This window comes from Oryx dammah, unplaced genomic scaffold, assembly GCF_014754425.2.
Source record: "Oryx dammah isolate SB20612 unplaced genomic scaffold, SCBI_Odam_1.1 HiC_scaffold_3, whole genome shotgun sequence".
NCBI classification, from domain to species: Eukaryota; Metazoa; Chordata; class Mammalia; order Artiodactyla; family Bovidae; genus Oryx; species Oryx dammah.
In genome coordinates, this window is record NW_024070187.1 from 40,304,967 (window position 1) to 40,321,059 (window position 16,093).

Consider the following 16,093-nt stretch of genomic DNA (forward strand, 5'->3'; position numbering starts at 1 on the left):
GATCCAGTAAGATGGGAGTCAGGGGACTGACCCATCACTTAGGCATAAATAAATGATTTGTTTCACATTTTTCTATATATAGGAGAAAGCATTATTTTAGCATATACACAGCTGCCTTCCCCTTATTTCACTGAATTTTCAAAACAACTTATGAACAGAGCAATGCCACTATTTCTTACTTGAGGAAATTGAAAGCTTAAATAACAGGCCCAAGGACACAAAACTACTAACTGCCAGTGTTAGAACTAGAACACACTTCCTCTGACTATAAATCCATTATTCTCTTTTCAATTTGCTTTCACATGTGATCCTTGGTGTTTTGGTTTTTTTTCTGCCCTCTGAGCATTTGATGAGTAAAATCACAAACACCTTACCAACCACTCACTGGTTTATGTGTGCTAAGTCACTTCAGTCATCTCCAACTCGTTGAGACCCTATGGACTGTAGCCCACCAGGCTTCTCTGTCCATGGGGATTCTCCAGCAAGAATACTAGAGTGGGTTGCCATTTCCTCCTTCAGGGAATCTTCTCAACCCAGGGACGGAAGCCAGGTCTCCTGCATTGGCAGGCAAGTTCTTTGCCACAAGCACCACCTGATCTATAATATGAGCTAAGATTTTTATTCTTCCGTATTCTCTACTAATCACATATATGAAACATCTAATCATGTTTTTAGATGCTGAAAAAATGTTCTGAGCCTTCTCTGAGCCTTGAATATTCCTCCTAAGGTCTAGTTCTTTCCATTACTTTAATAAGGCGATGCTTTAGCCAGCTGAGGAGAAGGCAATGGCACCCCACTCCAGTACTCTTGCCTGGAAAATCCCATGGATGGAGGAGCCTGGTAGGCTGTAGTCCATGGGGTCGCTGAGGGTCGGACACGACTGAGCAACTTTACTTTGACTTTTCACTTTCATGCATTGGAGAAGGAAATGGCAACCCACTCCAGTGTTCTTGCCTGGAGAATCCCAGGGACGGGGGAGCCTGGTGGGCTGCCGTCTATGGGGTCGCACAGAGTTGGACATGACTGAAGCGACTTAGCGGTAGTGGTAGCCAGCTTGGAACCAGCAAAAGGCGAATAAGAGAAAGAAAAGGTTTGTGTGAAAGATGGACCCAATTATAGCAGTCTGCATTTTCCTATAATACTGGTGACAGCAGGGAAGCTGAGAAGCTGCCTTTAAGTCTATGATAAATAGACCTAAATAAAAGAATTTTGCAGGTCCAAAGTCAATAAAAATGTACATAATGTACTCGGAATTAAGGTGGTAAATGAGGTCACAAATACACTGAAAGCAGAAGTATTGAAAAGTTAACAGCATATTTAGGTAGATACTCCTAAAAAAAGTAGAAAGAGAAGCAAGAGAAATTTCAGAAAGAAAGAAAGAAAAAAATCCATGCAATTGATATACCTCTAATTTGAACAGGGAATGCAGCTCTTCAGGGAGTTATACATCCCCTACTTCTAAGTATATTATCTCCCTTAAGTTGGTAAAATGGCTTGGTCTTTCCCTACTTTCCACCCCTTCAGGGTCTCTCTCCTCACAATCTATGCACAGTCATCAGCAATACTTTCTTGGTGAGTAATGGTGACCCTTGGATTTATGTCTTGCAACAGCAGAATGGGCTACAACAACAAACAGCACTCATCACCCAGGATGCAACCTGGAACTCATGTTACCCACAAAAACCTCCCACAGGCACCAAGCCCACCCCTTCAAGGAGGGGATTTTTGCAGTGTCCATGGTCCACCCACACGGTTACACTTTTCTAAATCTGAGGACACAGCCTTTACAGTGCACTGTTATCATATCATTGGACACAGCCTTTACAGTACATGGTCCTAAACCTATAGCACAGGACACAGCCTTTAAAGTTCAATTCAGTCAGTTCAGTCACTCAATCATGTCCAACTCTTTGTGATCCCATGGACTGCAGCATGCCAGGCCTCCCTGTCTATCACCAACTCCCAGAGTCCACTCAAAGTTATGTCTATTGAGTCAGTGATGCCATCCAACCATCTTGTACACTGTTCTAAATCTTTAAGAGAGGACACAGCCTGTACAGTAAAATCTCCATACAAGTCAGCCCACATTTGCATTCACATCACTTGGATGAGACTTTTACCAGCTCGGTCCCTCTTTGGGGTCTTCACACTCCTGACACCTTTTGCCCACCACTGCCCCTCTATTTCTCCCAAGCTAACCACCATCAAGGTCACTTCATAGATGGAGTGCCCTACTGGGAGCCACCACGGGAGATCCCACCCATGCCAAGGTCATGTGGAAGAGAACTGTTAAGCAAGGCTTCAGAACTCAACAGGCTCCCTAGGCTTTCTCGAGCATCTACCCCAAAACCAGAATCTGTCTGTTTTACTACTTCATGGCTTTCACCAACTCCTCTGACATTAACAGGGGGCTAATCCTGATCACCTTTCTCTGGAGAAAATTAACTTAGGGCTATAGCTAATAAGTCTCCTGGACATGAGAGGAATATTTCCAATCAAAACCCCTCTGTTAGCATTTTAGCTTGCTTGGCAGATATATCCAGACTCTTACAGCTACACATGTAATTATTTATAGACTCCCAACTGTGAGAGGCATGGAAAGTCTAAAACATAGAGCCTTTCAAAGAGTTAAAAGTTATTAGAGTAGTGCTAATGTAGGATTTCATTATTGGGCCAATGCTTGTTGCTAAGTTCCCATATCTCTTATCCACTGGGCACCTGGGAGTGCATTAGTTAACATAGTTGGAAAGTAAGAAAAACAAGTGTAGCCTTGAATTAACCCATCAGACTTTTGAGCTAATTGGTTCTTTTCTTGTAACTCACTGCACCTTTGCTTTGTGAGAATGTAATTCTGTTTAATACTTTTGGAGGCTGACGTAATTAGAAATATAAGAAAAAACATTTCAAGGGCAAATAAGTTTGCTGGTTGAGAAGCCTTTATCAAAAGAGGGTCATAAAATGTTCACAGGCCTCCAAGGTCAGAAGATAATGTACACAATATTGTTTATGGGAAAGGTTTGCAGAAAAAAATCCTGGTTTCGATAAAGACAAAACAGATGTAATGTTTGGGCTGACTCTGTATGACTTTGCATCTTTCATTTCTCTCTAGGTACAAGTAAAGGTATAAAAGACCCTTTTAAAAATAAAAACAAGGGGCCTCGCTTGAAGAAGCTTGGTCACCCTATGTTTTTCTTTTTTCTCTCTCTTTTTTTTTTCTCTCTTACTTTCTTTTTTCAGGCTGATCTCTTGGAGCATAGAGGCTCCCTGCGTTCACTTATCTGCCCGGGTTTCTAAGACCTGAACGGGAAGACGTTCTGTGTCTTCACTCCCCTGGGAGACCGGGAAGGCACCTATGGCCTCTGTGAACAGGGCAAACTCCTTGTCTCGAAGTTTTATTGGCTTTCTATGTAAACCAAGGAATATTAGCCTCTTTCTCTCCTCTATTTTCTTTCTACAGTATTCTTTCCTTATCTCTCTCTAAATCATCCGCCGACGCTGTTTTTCCTTCAGGTTCCCCTGGATCCTGCAGGGGCTGGACCCCGGCAAGTGGCGCCTGAACAGGGACTTGAGCCTATGCCGGGAACCACCATGGGAGATCCCACCCAGTGCCCCACATAGGGCACAAGAATAGCAATCCGGGATCCAAAAGTGGTAGACGGGGCATTATTCAAAATGGCGTAGCACATGCCACCCATGAAATGCTTATCTTCTGGGCCTCAAGTAATTTCAGCTAAATATTGATGTTTTCATGCCCAGTTCTCTCACAACTTGAGTCAACTCGGGATAGGTATAACATTTAATCACAGTATCTGGGAACTCTCCAGAATTTGCTCACACTGTGTGGATGGCAGTGTTAATCCATTCCATCAGGGTGTGTGTCTGATTAAGTGTCCCCTCTATGAGTCACCTAGTGTTCTGCAACCTTTGTCTCAATGAGGGCTCAGTAGTTATAGAAACCAATCGTTCTGTTTTGTCCCCAGAACAAATTACACCATCCACCCCTCTGTCCCAGAGTTCCAAAAGCTGTGCTGCCAAAGGTTCCCCTTGCTTTTGCCAGAATTGCTTACCTGAGTTGATCAACTCCACCTGAGTATATGGTCTATATGTCGTGGACCCAGTCACACTGGGGGCCCCTTGAGGATGCCCCACCCCACAGTTTTAGGCTGCTGATCCTTCACTTCCTGCTATACAATGGGCTTCATTGCCAAGTGGGGACCTGTAGTCTCACAATGTTCATCATCACTGTCATTATCTCACTTTCAAGGCACTGGGTCCATCAAGGCCACACATTTATTGCTCCATGTATGTGGTTCTAACTCTTTCTCCCATCTCTACAGTTTATGTACTTGCACACCATCATGCAGGGCACTCTCCATATAAGCTTTCAGGGCAGTCAGAAACATCCACCCCATGGTGCCAGTGGCAGTGGTACTTGTCACTTTGTCTGGCAAGTGGGAACTCACCACCTGTAATGCCTTTTCAGTGCTATCCAATGACCCATCTACTGCCTCCCAGTCTTCTACTGGGACCCACCCAGAGAGGGCCATGGCTACCAGGTACCACATACTATGTGGTGGTCCCTGGCTTCCTCCTTCCATTGGAGCCTCAAGCTCCTCTACCTGCTGGGTATGCTGCAGACTATGCCAATTGTCTTGCTGTTCACACCGTGCACATTGTTCTCTGAACCCAGCATAAGCAAGGCATGAGCAGGGAAGCTGGAAGAAAGCTCAAGGAGTCATAGGAACTGCAGACATGTTTATTCTCTCCAGGTGGGTGCAGCAGCTGTATTGTAGCCTTACTGTATTCTCTTGTAGTTGATCCAGGGGACATAGCAATGATGCAGCTATAACACAGCTGCAAGGGCTTTTCAGGTGGGGCTTATATGTTTACAGAACAAAAGTGGCCCGTAGCCAAGCAGGTACATTGTGACACAAAAACACAGTGCTATAAGTGATCTCAGCTGTTACATAACCATGTATTTACAAAATGCGGGATGAGAGAGAGAGGCGGTAGAGTGAGAGAGCCTGACCACTACCATCTGAGGTAATTTGCTCTTTCTCTACAGGAAGCATGAAACTACTTCTTAGAACATGCATTGACAAAGGGCCAGAAGTGCAGTCAGTGAGAATAAGAAGAAAACTTTCCCACAGCCACAGAACCTAGTAAGTCTAAAGGACCAATCTAAGTCAGGAGGATCAACCTATAAATGGAAGCTGGGTGATGAGTAAGGACCTTATTATTAGAATCCTCACATGGACTATTGAACAGAACATTAAGTTGCCAAGAAGAAGACTAAGTATGGCTTTTTCACTATGGAAAATGAAAGGTCAAAAGAACTCTGTCAGAGTGTAAGAAGCAAAGTAAGCCCTGAAACCATCTGGGCATGTGGCATTAGATCCATAAATATATTCCTTACTAGGATTATCAATAGCTTAAGGTCTTGGACTACAAATTTTAAAAATTGGAAGTTTTTAAAAATACTGGAACAGCAAAACTATGGAGACAATAAACATGTCTGTGGTTGCCAGGGATGGAAAGTGAAAAATAATAGGCACAGAAGAGAGGATTTTTAGGGGAGTGAAATACTCTGTATGATATTGAATGATGGATATGTGTATTATACTTTTGTCCAAACTCATAGACTGTTTAGCATGAAGAGTGACCCCTAAAGTAAACTATGGATTCAGATGATTATGAGGTCAATGTAGGTACACCCTTCATGACAAATGCAACATTCCGGTAAATAGTGTTATGTATGAGAGAGGATAGAGGATATGTGGGAAATCTCTATACCTTTCTTTCCACTGTGTTGTGAAACTTAAAATGCTCTTCAAAAGGAAAAAAAGAGAGAGAGAGAGAGAGAAAGACTTTGGAAAAACAAAACAATGAAACAGGAAAGTTTTGTTTATTGAAACTTAAAGAAGAAGCCACTAATGAAAAGGAGAAAATAGGCAATTTACTAAGCCTCACTAATCCTGAGATATAGTTATGATACAAAAAAGCAGAGAAGATGAAGTAAAACAACCCCAGAACTGATGGTGACCTGGCATATTCTAAAGTATGTTCAAATCCATTTTCTCATTAGAGCATCACAAAATTATTGCTGTTTAGGCAAATTAGGCATCAATACCCCCAATTTCCAGAAAAGAGAATAAGAACATCTACTTTAACTCCAAAAGAAAATAGGTAATTTTTAAGATGATATTGCTGGTAAAGGTAGTATGTGGGACTAACAGCAGGTCCTGATTCCTATGACAGTGCTGTATCCAAATATCAACACAGTAGAGGCACAAATGCTAAAGAATTCAAAATCTGGTAGAAACATCTGGTCACTGAATTCAATTATTATGTAAGTGTGTTGGTTTTAAACATATATCCACACATTTTTTGATACTCCTCTCCTTAAGAAATGCAACTTAATTCTTCTCCCCTTGAGTGTGGGCTTGATTTAGTTACCTGCTTGCAGACAGTAGAATATTAAGAGAAATGATGAGATACCATTTCTGAGATTAGGTTATAAAAAGACTGTGGCCTCCAAGATAGGGGCCCTGCTTCTTGGTCACTCTCTCTTGACTCCTGGCTCTGAGAGAATCTAGCTGCCATGTTATGAATCAGCTTTTGGAAGACAGAAGAAAAATCCTTAACAAAATTCTAGCAAACAGAATCCAACAACACATTAAAAAGATCATACATCATGACCAAGTGGGTTTTATCCCAGGGATGCAAGGATTCCTCAATATCCACAAAGCAATCAATGTAATACATCACAGTAACAAATTGAAAAATAAAAACCATATGAGGGGCAATGCCAAAGAATGCTCAAACTATTGCACAATTGCACTCATCTCACATGCTAGTAAAGTAATGCTCAAAATTCTCCAAGCCAGGCTTCAGCAATACATGAACTGTGAACTTCCTGATGTTCAAGCTGGTTTTAGAAAAGGCAGAAGAACCAGAGATCAAATTGGCAACATCCCCTGGATCATGGAAAAAGCAAGAGAGTTCCAGAAAAACATCTGTTTCTGCTTTATTGACTATGTCAAAGCCTTTGACTGTGTGGATAACAAGAAACTGTGGAAAATTCTGAAAGAGATGGGAATACCAGACCACCTGACCTGCCGCTTAAGAAATCTGTATGCAGGTCAGGAAGCAACAGTTAGAACTGGACATGGAACAACAGGCTGTGTTCCAAATTGGGAAAGACGTACGTCAAGGCTGTATATTGTCACCCTGCATATTTAACTTCAATGCAGAGTACATCATGAGAAACGCTGGACTGGAAGAAACACAAGCTGGAATCAAGATTGCTGGGAGAAATATCAATAACCTCAGATATGCAGATGACACCACCCTTATGGCAGAAAGTGAAGAGGAACTAAAAAGCCTACTGATGAAAGTGAAAGAGGACAGCGAAAAAGTTGGCTTAAAGCTCAACATTCAGAAAACGAAGATCATGGCATCCGGTCCTATCACTTCATGGGAAATAGATGGGGAAACAGTGGAAACAGTCTCAGAGTTTATTTTTGGGGGCTCCAAAATCACTGCAGATGGTGATTGCAGCCATGAAATTAAAAGACGCTTACTCCTTGGAAGGAAAGTTATGACCAACCTAGATAGCATATTCAAAAGCAGAGACATTACTTTGCCAACAAAGGTCCGTCTAGTCAAGGCTATGGTTTTTCCTGTGGTCATGTATGGATGTGAGAGTTGGACTGTGAAGAAGGCTGAGTGCCAAAGAATTGATGCTTTTGAACTGTGGTGTTGGAGAAGACTCTTGAGAGTCCCCTGGACTGCAAGGAGATCCAACCAGTCCATTCTGAAGGAGATCAGCCCTGGGATTTATTTGGAAGGAATGGTGCTAAAGCTGAAACTCCAGTACTTTGGCCACCTCATGAGAAGAGTTGACTCATTGGAAAAGACTCTGATGCTGGGAGGGATTGGGGACAGGAGGAGAAGGGGACGACCAAGGGTGAGATGGTTGGATGGCATCACTGGCTCGATGGACGTGAGTCTGAGTGAACTCTGGGAGTTGGTGATGGACAAGGAGGCCTGGCATGCTGCGATTCATGGGGTCACAAAGAGTCGGACATGACTGAGCGACTGAATTGAACTGATGATTATCTCAATAGATGCAGAGAAAGCCTTTGACAAAACTCAACATCCATTAATGATAAAAACCCTCCAGAAAGCAGGAATAGAAGGAACATACCTCAACATAATAAAAGCTGTATATGACAAACCCACAGCAAACATTATCATCAATAGTGAAAAATTGAAAGTATTTCCCCTAAAGTCAGGAACAAGACATGGGTACCCACTCTCACCACTACTATTCAACATAGTTTTGGAAGTTTGGGCCATAGCAATCAGAGCAGAAAAAGAAATAAAAGGAATCCAAATTGGAAAAGAAGAAGTAAAATTATCACTGTTTGCAGATGACATGATCCTCTCCATAGAAAATCCTAAAGACTCCACCAGAAAATTACTAGAGCTAATCAATGAATATCGTAAAGTTGCAGGATATAAAATTAACACACAGAAATCCCTTGCATGCCTATACAATAACAATGAGAAACCAGAAAGAGAAATTAATGAAACAATCCCCTTCACCACTGCAATGAAAAGAATAAAATACTTAGGAATATATCTATCTAAAGAAACAAAAGACCTATATATAGAAAACTATAAAACACTGGTGAAATAAATCAAAGAGGACACAAATAGATGGAGAAACATACCATGTTCATGGATTGGAAGAATCAATATAGTGAATATGAGTATAGCACCCAAAGCAATCTATAGATTCAATGCAATCCCTATCAAGCTACCAATGGTATTTTTCACAGGGCTAGAACAAATAATTTCACAATTTGTATGGAAGTACAAAAAACCTCGAATAGCCAAAGCAATCTTGAGTAAGAAGAATGGAACAGGAGAAATCAACCTGCCTAACTTCAGGCTCTACTACAAAGCCACAGTCATCAAGACAGTATGGTACTGGCACAAAGACAGAAATACAGATCAATGGAACAAAATAGAAAGCCCAGTGATAAATCCATGCACCTATGGACACCTTATCTTTGACAAAGGAGGCAAAAATATACAACGGAGAAAAGACAATCTCTTTAACAAGTGGTGCCGGGAAAACTGATCAACACTTGTAAAAGAATGAAACTAGAACACTTTCTAACACCATACACAAAAATAAACTCAAAATGGTTTAGAGATCTAAACATAAGACCAGAAACTATAAAATTCCTAGAGAAAAACATAGGCAAAACACTTCCGACATAAATCACAGCAAGATCCCCTGACCTACATCCAAGAGTAATGGAAATAAAAGCAAACATAAACAAATGGGATCCAATTAAACTTAAAAGCTTTTGCACAACAAAGGAAACTATAAGCAAGATGAAAAGACAGACTTCAGAATGGGAGAAAATAATAGCAAAAGAAACAACTGACAAAGAATTAATCTCAGAAATATACAAGCAACTCCTGCAGCTCAATTCCAGAAAAATAAACGACCTAATCAAAAAGTAGGCCAAAGAACTAAACAGACATTTCTCCAAAGAAGACATACAGATGCCTAACAAACACGTGAAAAGATGCTCAACATCACTCATTATCAGAGAAATCCAAATCAAAGCCACAATGAGGTACCATTTCATGCCAGTCAGAATGGCTGTGATCCAAAAGTCTACAAGCAATAAATCCTGGAGAGGGTGTGGAGAAAAGGGAACCCTCTTACACTGTTGGTGGGAATGCAAACTAGTACAGCCACTATGGAGAACAGTGTACAGATTCCTTAAAAAACTGGAAATAGAACTGCCATATGTCCCAGCAATCCCACTACTGGGCATACACACCGAGGAAACCAGAATTGAAATAGACACATGTACCCCAATGTTCATCACAGCACTATGTATAATAGCCAGGACATGGAAGCAACCTAGATGTCCATCAGCAAACAAATGCATAAGAAACCTGTGGTACATATACACAATGGAACATTACTCAGCCATTAAAAAGAATGCATTTGAATCAGTTCTAATGAGGTGGATGAAACTAGAGCTTATTATACAGAGTGAAGTAAGCCAGAAAGAAAAACACCAATACAGTATACTAACACATATATATGGAATTTAGAAAGATGGTAACAATAACCCTATATGCGAGACAGCCAAAGAGACACAGATGTATAGAACAGTCTTTTGGACTCTGTGGGAGAGGGTGAGGATGGGATGATTTGGAAGAATGGCATTGAAACATGTATATTATCATATGTGAAACGAATTGCCAGTCCATGTTCGATACATGAGACAGGGTGCTCGGGACTGGTGAACTGGGATGACCCAGAGGGATGGGATGGGGAGGGAGGTGGGAGGGGGATTCAGGACGCGGAACACATGTACACCTGTGGCAGATTCATGTCGATGTATGGCAGAATCACTACAATATTGTAAGGTAATTAGCCTCCAATTAAAATAAATAAATTTATATTTAAAAATAGATTCCAGGTGAATTAAACACATAAGAAACAAAACTTTAAAAAAAAAAAAAAAGGAAGACAGAAGCGAGAGACCATGTGTCAGAAGGTTCAGGCAAACTCTGAAGAGGTCTTCTGGTAAGGAACTGGGGCATACCAACAACTTCAAGTGAACATCAAAGTGAATCCTCCCTAAGTCAAGAATTAGAAGAATTAAATTAACTTCTGATCCAGGCAGCAGCTTTACAGCAACTTCTTGAGGGACCCTGAGTCAGAACCAATCAGCTAAAATCTGTAAGATAAGAGGTTTGTGGTTTTAAGCCATGGATTTTGGGGTATTTTGTTACAGGAATGGATAACGAATAGAGTATGGCACCAATCGATTGACCTCTGCATTACAGATAATCCTGAATTGTAAGCAAATCATACATTTAGACAGGAAATCTTTGTCCTATACCTTGGGACCACTGTCAAAAGAAAAGCAATGGCAACAATAAAGTTAGAGCAGATGAAGGAAAAAAGTGGTGAGTATCAAGGAAAGTTAATGGGGCAGTTCTCAAGGGTGTGCTCCCAAGGAAAGTTGGCCCCTCACCAAGTCACTTCCATGTCTTGAACTTTTTCCCATTCCATTTATTCGGTCAGTTCAGTTCAGTCACTCAGTCGTTTCCGACTCTTTGTGACCCCATGAATCACAGCACCTCAGGCCTCCCTGTCCATCACCAACTCCCGGAGTTCGCCCAAACTCATGTGCATAGAGTCGGTGATGCCATCCAGCCATTTCATCCTCTGTCATCCCCTTCTCCTCCTGCCCTCAATCCCTCCCAGCATCTGGGTCTTTTCCAATGAGTCAGCTCTTCGCATCAGGTGGCCAAAGTATTGGAGTTTCACCTTCAGCATCAGTCTTTCCAATGAACACCCAGGACTGATCTCCATTAGGATGGACTGCCCAGGGGACTCTCAAGAGTCTTCTCCAACACCACAGTTCAAAAGCATCAATTCTTCGGTGCTCACCTTTCTTCACAGTCCAACTCTCACATCCATACATGGCCACTGGAAAAACCATAGCCTTGACTAGATGGACCTTTGTTGACAGAGTAATGTCTCTGCTTTTTAATATGCCATCTAGGTTGGTCATACTTACTTCCTTCAAAGGAGTAAGCATCTTTTAATTTCATGGCTGCAATCACCATCTGCACTAGACTTAATTGAGCTAACGACTACTCTATTGTAAATATGTAAATTCCTCCGAGGGTATTTAACTAGTTATCCACCCATTAGTTTGAATTAAAGTTCATTACTTTCATAATAACCCTTTGAACACAACCTGTGTTGATAACTGATTAAGGTGACATGGTGTAGCTTCATTTGGAGTACTTTGGGGACAAAGGGAGTCCGGGTGAGGGCCATTGAGGGCTGATACCTGGGAGATGAATTATCAAGTGGGAAAACAGCACCCTTGATGGAGTAGAATGATGCTAAAGCATATAGCACAAATAAAAACTTTGTAGGTAAGAAAAAAGAGATTTTTCTTTTATTCCCTATTAAAATGAACGTGATACTCACCACAATATGATTTAACCTAAGATCTAATGGACCAGCCTGTAAACCTAATTAAGATCCATAGCACAGTTCTTATGGGGAAATGATTCCCAACATTGTACCAACAACTAGAATGTTGAACATAACTCATCTGTAAGCTGGGATAAAGGCTGGAACATAGTGGCTCTTAAATTTGGAAAAACAAAGACTTACAAACTTTTTAATGGTATCAGCCTTTAAATTTTAAGGATGCTTTTGTTTTATTCTTTACTCAGATCACATTCTTTTAGTAGTTTCTCAAACTTTATTGTGTATATAAATCACCTGGGGATCTTGTTAAAACCAGAGTGTGATGAGACCCAGCATTCTGCATTTTTCTAAAAAGCTCCCAGGTGATATTAATCCTGCTGGAACTAAGACCACACTTTGAGTAGCAAAACTTTCTCCCACACAATTTAAGAAAGCAACTGTAGATTTCTATGCTGCAAAAAATGACTCAACATTGAACCTCAGGGCTTTGTTTTAGCCACAGTTAAACTTCACCAAATTAGGATGATATTTAATAGTAAAATTCATACATCTAGGCCTAACAGCTAAATATTATTTTACTTATTTTTAAATATAAGTTCCAGGAGATAAGTAAGTGGGCTGAGAACATAGGTATGAATTAGATACACATGGATCTGAATTCGAGCTTTGTAATCTTCTAGCTGTGTGACCAGGGGCAACTGCATCAGACAGAGGCCAATAAAGAAAAGAAAACACTTGGTATTTTGAATCAAAATATTTAACGTAAGGAATTTATTATACATGTTAATTGCTGTGCTGTGCTTAGTCACTCAGTCATGTCTGACTCTTTGTGACCCTAGGCTCCTCTGTCCATGGAGGCTCTCCAGGCCATCCACTCCAGTATTCCCAACCCAAGGATTAAACCAGGGTCTCACACATTGCAGGCAGATTCTTTACCATCTGAACCACCAGAAAGCCTGAGAATACTGGAGTGGGTAGCCTATCCCTTCTCCAGGGAATCTTCCCATCCCAGGAATCAAATCAGGGTCTTCTGCATTACAGGTGGGTTCTTTACCAGCTGAGCTACCAGGGAAGCTAATCAGTATTTTTAACACTAATGTTTATGTTTAGGAGCTCAACAGTGAACAACAGGGCTAGGGAGAGGAGAGCAACAACTGGATAGAGAAAATCACAGTCTTCCCTCTGACCTGGCACCCCAGAGGGAGGGACTGTCCAAGGGGAGCTGGAGCCACACAAAAGATGCCACTGCCAGAAACACTGCTTAGCAGGAGTGGGGAAGTACACTGACTACACCTTCTCATTGTCCAGTCCCTTCCAATATATTCCACAGGCTGTACTTATCCATAGGCTATCAGCAAAACATCTGCTAAAATGCGGATGTAGGTCAGAGTAAGGGAAGAGAAAAAAAGGGATCTGACAAATTGGCCAAGCACCAGCACAACAAATTACTGAGGCTCTAATACTCCATCTAATGCTCAAACACACGTCTGTAACATAGGTGTGTTATTTAAATGAGATATGTTACATACAGAGCTCTTAAGTAGGGGCTTGGTACTTCATTTTTACAATCATCATCTTCATCATCTTTTTGTGGTTTGACAACATTCTCTTCATCCCTTTCTCTCCTATCACTGATTTCTCATTGGCATATGGAGTCTTAGGGAGATTAGAAACAATATTAGTAATATAATAATAATCCAAATTATGCTATAAAAATTGTCCATATTAAGTGGAGAAATATCCATTTGTTTCATTTACATGGTAGACTCAGAAAAGCTTAAAATTTTCTACCAAGCATGCTGAAGGACCCAACACTTCTCCGTGAAGTGGACTCTAGAACATTTTGAGGACCATATTTTGGATTAGGATCAAGACATGAGGTGTGGGGTTGAAAAAAATGGAAGGTTTAGGGGAGAAGGAGGAAGAAGGTAGGAGATGAAAAGAAAGCTGCTCTCACTGCAACCGCTCCCCCCACCCCCACCATAAAGGTCAGCTGTGAGTGACTGTGAGGTTAACCAGTGGAACTTACAGATACATGTGTTATCCTTGTCTGGATTTCAGGAGTGTTGATATGGACTGCTAATTTAGTTGTTTTGTTCTCTCAACTGACACCAACCATTCCCGCCTTCCCAGATGCTGAGGCCCTGTTCAGTTCAGTTCAGTTCAGTTGCTCAGTCGTGTCCAACTCTTTGCGACCCCATGAATCGCAGCACACCAGGCCTCCCTGTCCATCACCAACCCCTGGAGTTCATTCAGACTCACATCCACCGAGTCCGTGATGCCATCCAGCCATCTCATCCTTGGTCATCCCCTTCTCCTCCTGCCCCCAATCCCTCCCAGCATCAAAGTCTTTTCCAATGAGTCAACTCTTCGCATGATGTGGCCAAAGTACTGGAGCTTCAGCTTTAGCATCATTCCTTCCAAAGAAATCCCAGGGCTGATCTCCTTCAGAATGGACTGGTTGGATCTCCTTGCAGTCCTAGGGACTCTCAAGAGTCTTCTCCAACACCACAGTTCAAAAGCATCAATTCTTTGGTGCTCAGCCTTCTTCACAGTCCAACTCTCACACCCATACATGACCGCAGGAAAAACCATAGCCTTGACTAGACGGACCTTAGTCAGCAAAGTAATGTCTCTGCTTTTGAATATGCTATCTAGGTTGGTCATAAATTTTCTTCCAAGGAGAGGCCCTGTGAAGTTACATTATCGAGGCACTAGCAATGCTCAGTGATGAAAAGAACAGTAGACCTCAGTAGACCTGCTTACAAAATAGACACAGATTTCTCTGCTAGGTTATATTGCAAAGAAATCAGTGTTAGTGAATAGCCCCTCTTGCAGAAGAAAACAGCCAATCCCATTTATATTCTGGTCTATGTTTTTGTGGTGTAGAAAATGCAGCAGTCTGTCTAGTGGTTCTCTCCTGGTTCATCTTATTTGGGAGACAGCAAGCAAAGCCTATACTGAACACAGTCTCTCCCTGCTAACAACCAGCACTGCCTTAGCTAATTCATTCCAACCTTAAGTTAATTCATTTGAAGACAGATCTGTCTGAACAGCAGAGACTATATAAAGAAACACATTAAGGTATTTATAAATGAGAAGTCAAAATGTATACTTCTGGGATATATCAGTGCTGTGTTGTAATGTTTTATTTATTCATTCCACATTTATTGAGTTAAAAAATAGTACAAAGCCATGATCTAAAGACTTTACCATCTGTCATATTGGGTCCAAAAGAATTGGTGCAGAAAATGAGTGACTTCTGGGGAAGGAGGGTTAGCTGGGGGTTGAAGAATTCAAGATGTCTCCATGGTAGAGTAGGGATAAAGCTGGGTTTTGATAAGCTTGTTGGAGTTGGCCAAGTGGAATGAACAAGTATTTCCTGCTGAGACAGTAGCTTCCACAAAGGCATTGTGGTAGGATTGGAGAAGTTGGCTGAGCACCAGGAGAGTAAGTACAAGAGAGTGTTCGAGAGCCTTACTCCACAGGTAGTGTGACGAAGTTAGAGCCTTGGCTTTGAAACTTATTAACTTAATAAATAATATTAACTATTGGACTATTGGCCAGGTCACTTAATCTGTTTTCATAAGTGCAAAATAGGAATAATACTACTACGTGACACATGAGTTTATTGCAAGTCTCAAAGACATAGAAACTGCCTAACATATAATAAACATTCAGTCAATATTTGTTGCTCTGTTTTATCTTTGAAGAATAGAATGTCTATTCTTTCTGTAGATATTTACTGAGTATCTGCTATATGGAAGGCGGAAGAGTAAACTGAGTCAGAATATGAAATGCTCTGATGGTAGGTCAAGGTGCAGACATTGTCTGGCTGAAATAGGAGAGTTGTTAGAGGGACTGGGGCTGGGGAGAGACAAAATGAGTGCTGTTTTTAAGGATTAATCTGGAAGTATAGTGTATGCAATGTATCATCCAGCAACTCCTTTTATGAACCTTTAATGAAGCAGTAGATAAAATTGCAAAGAGGAATCTCTTGGCACCAGAAAATGCATTTAATTCCCCAGCAATAAA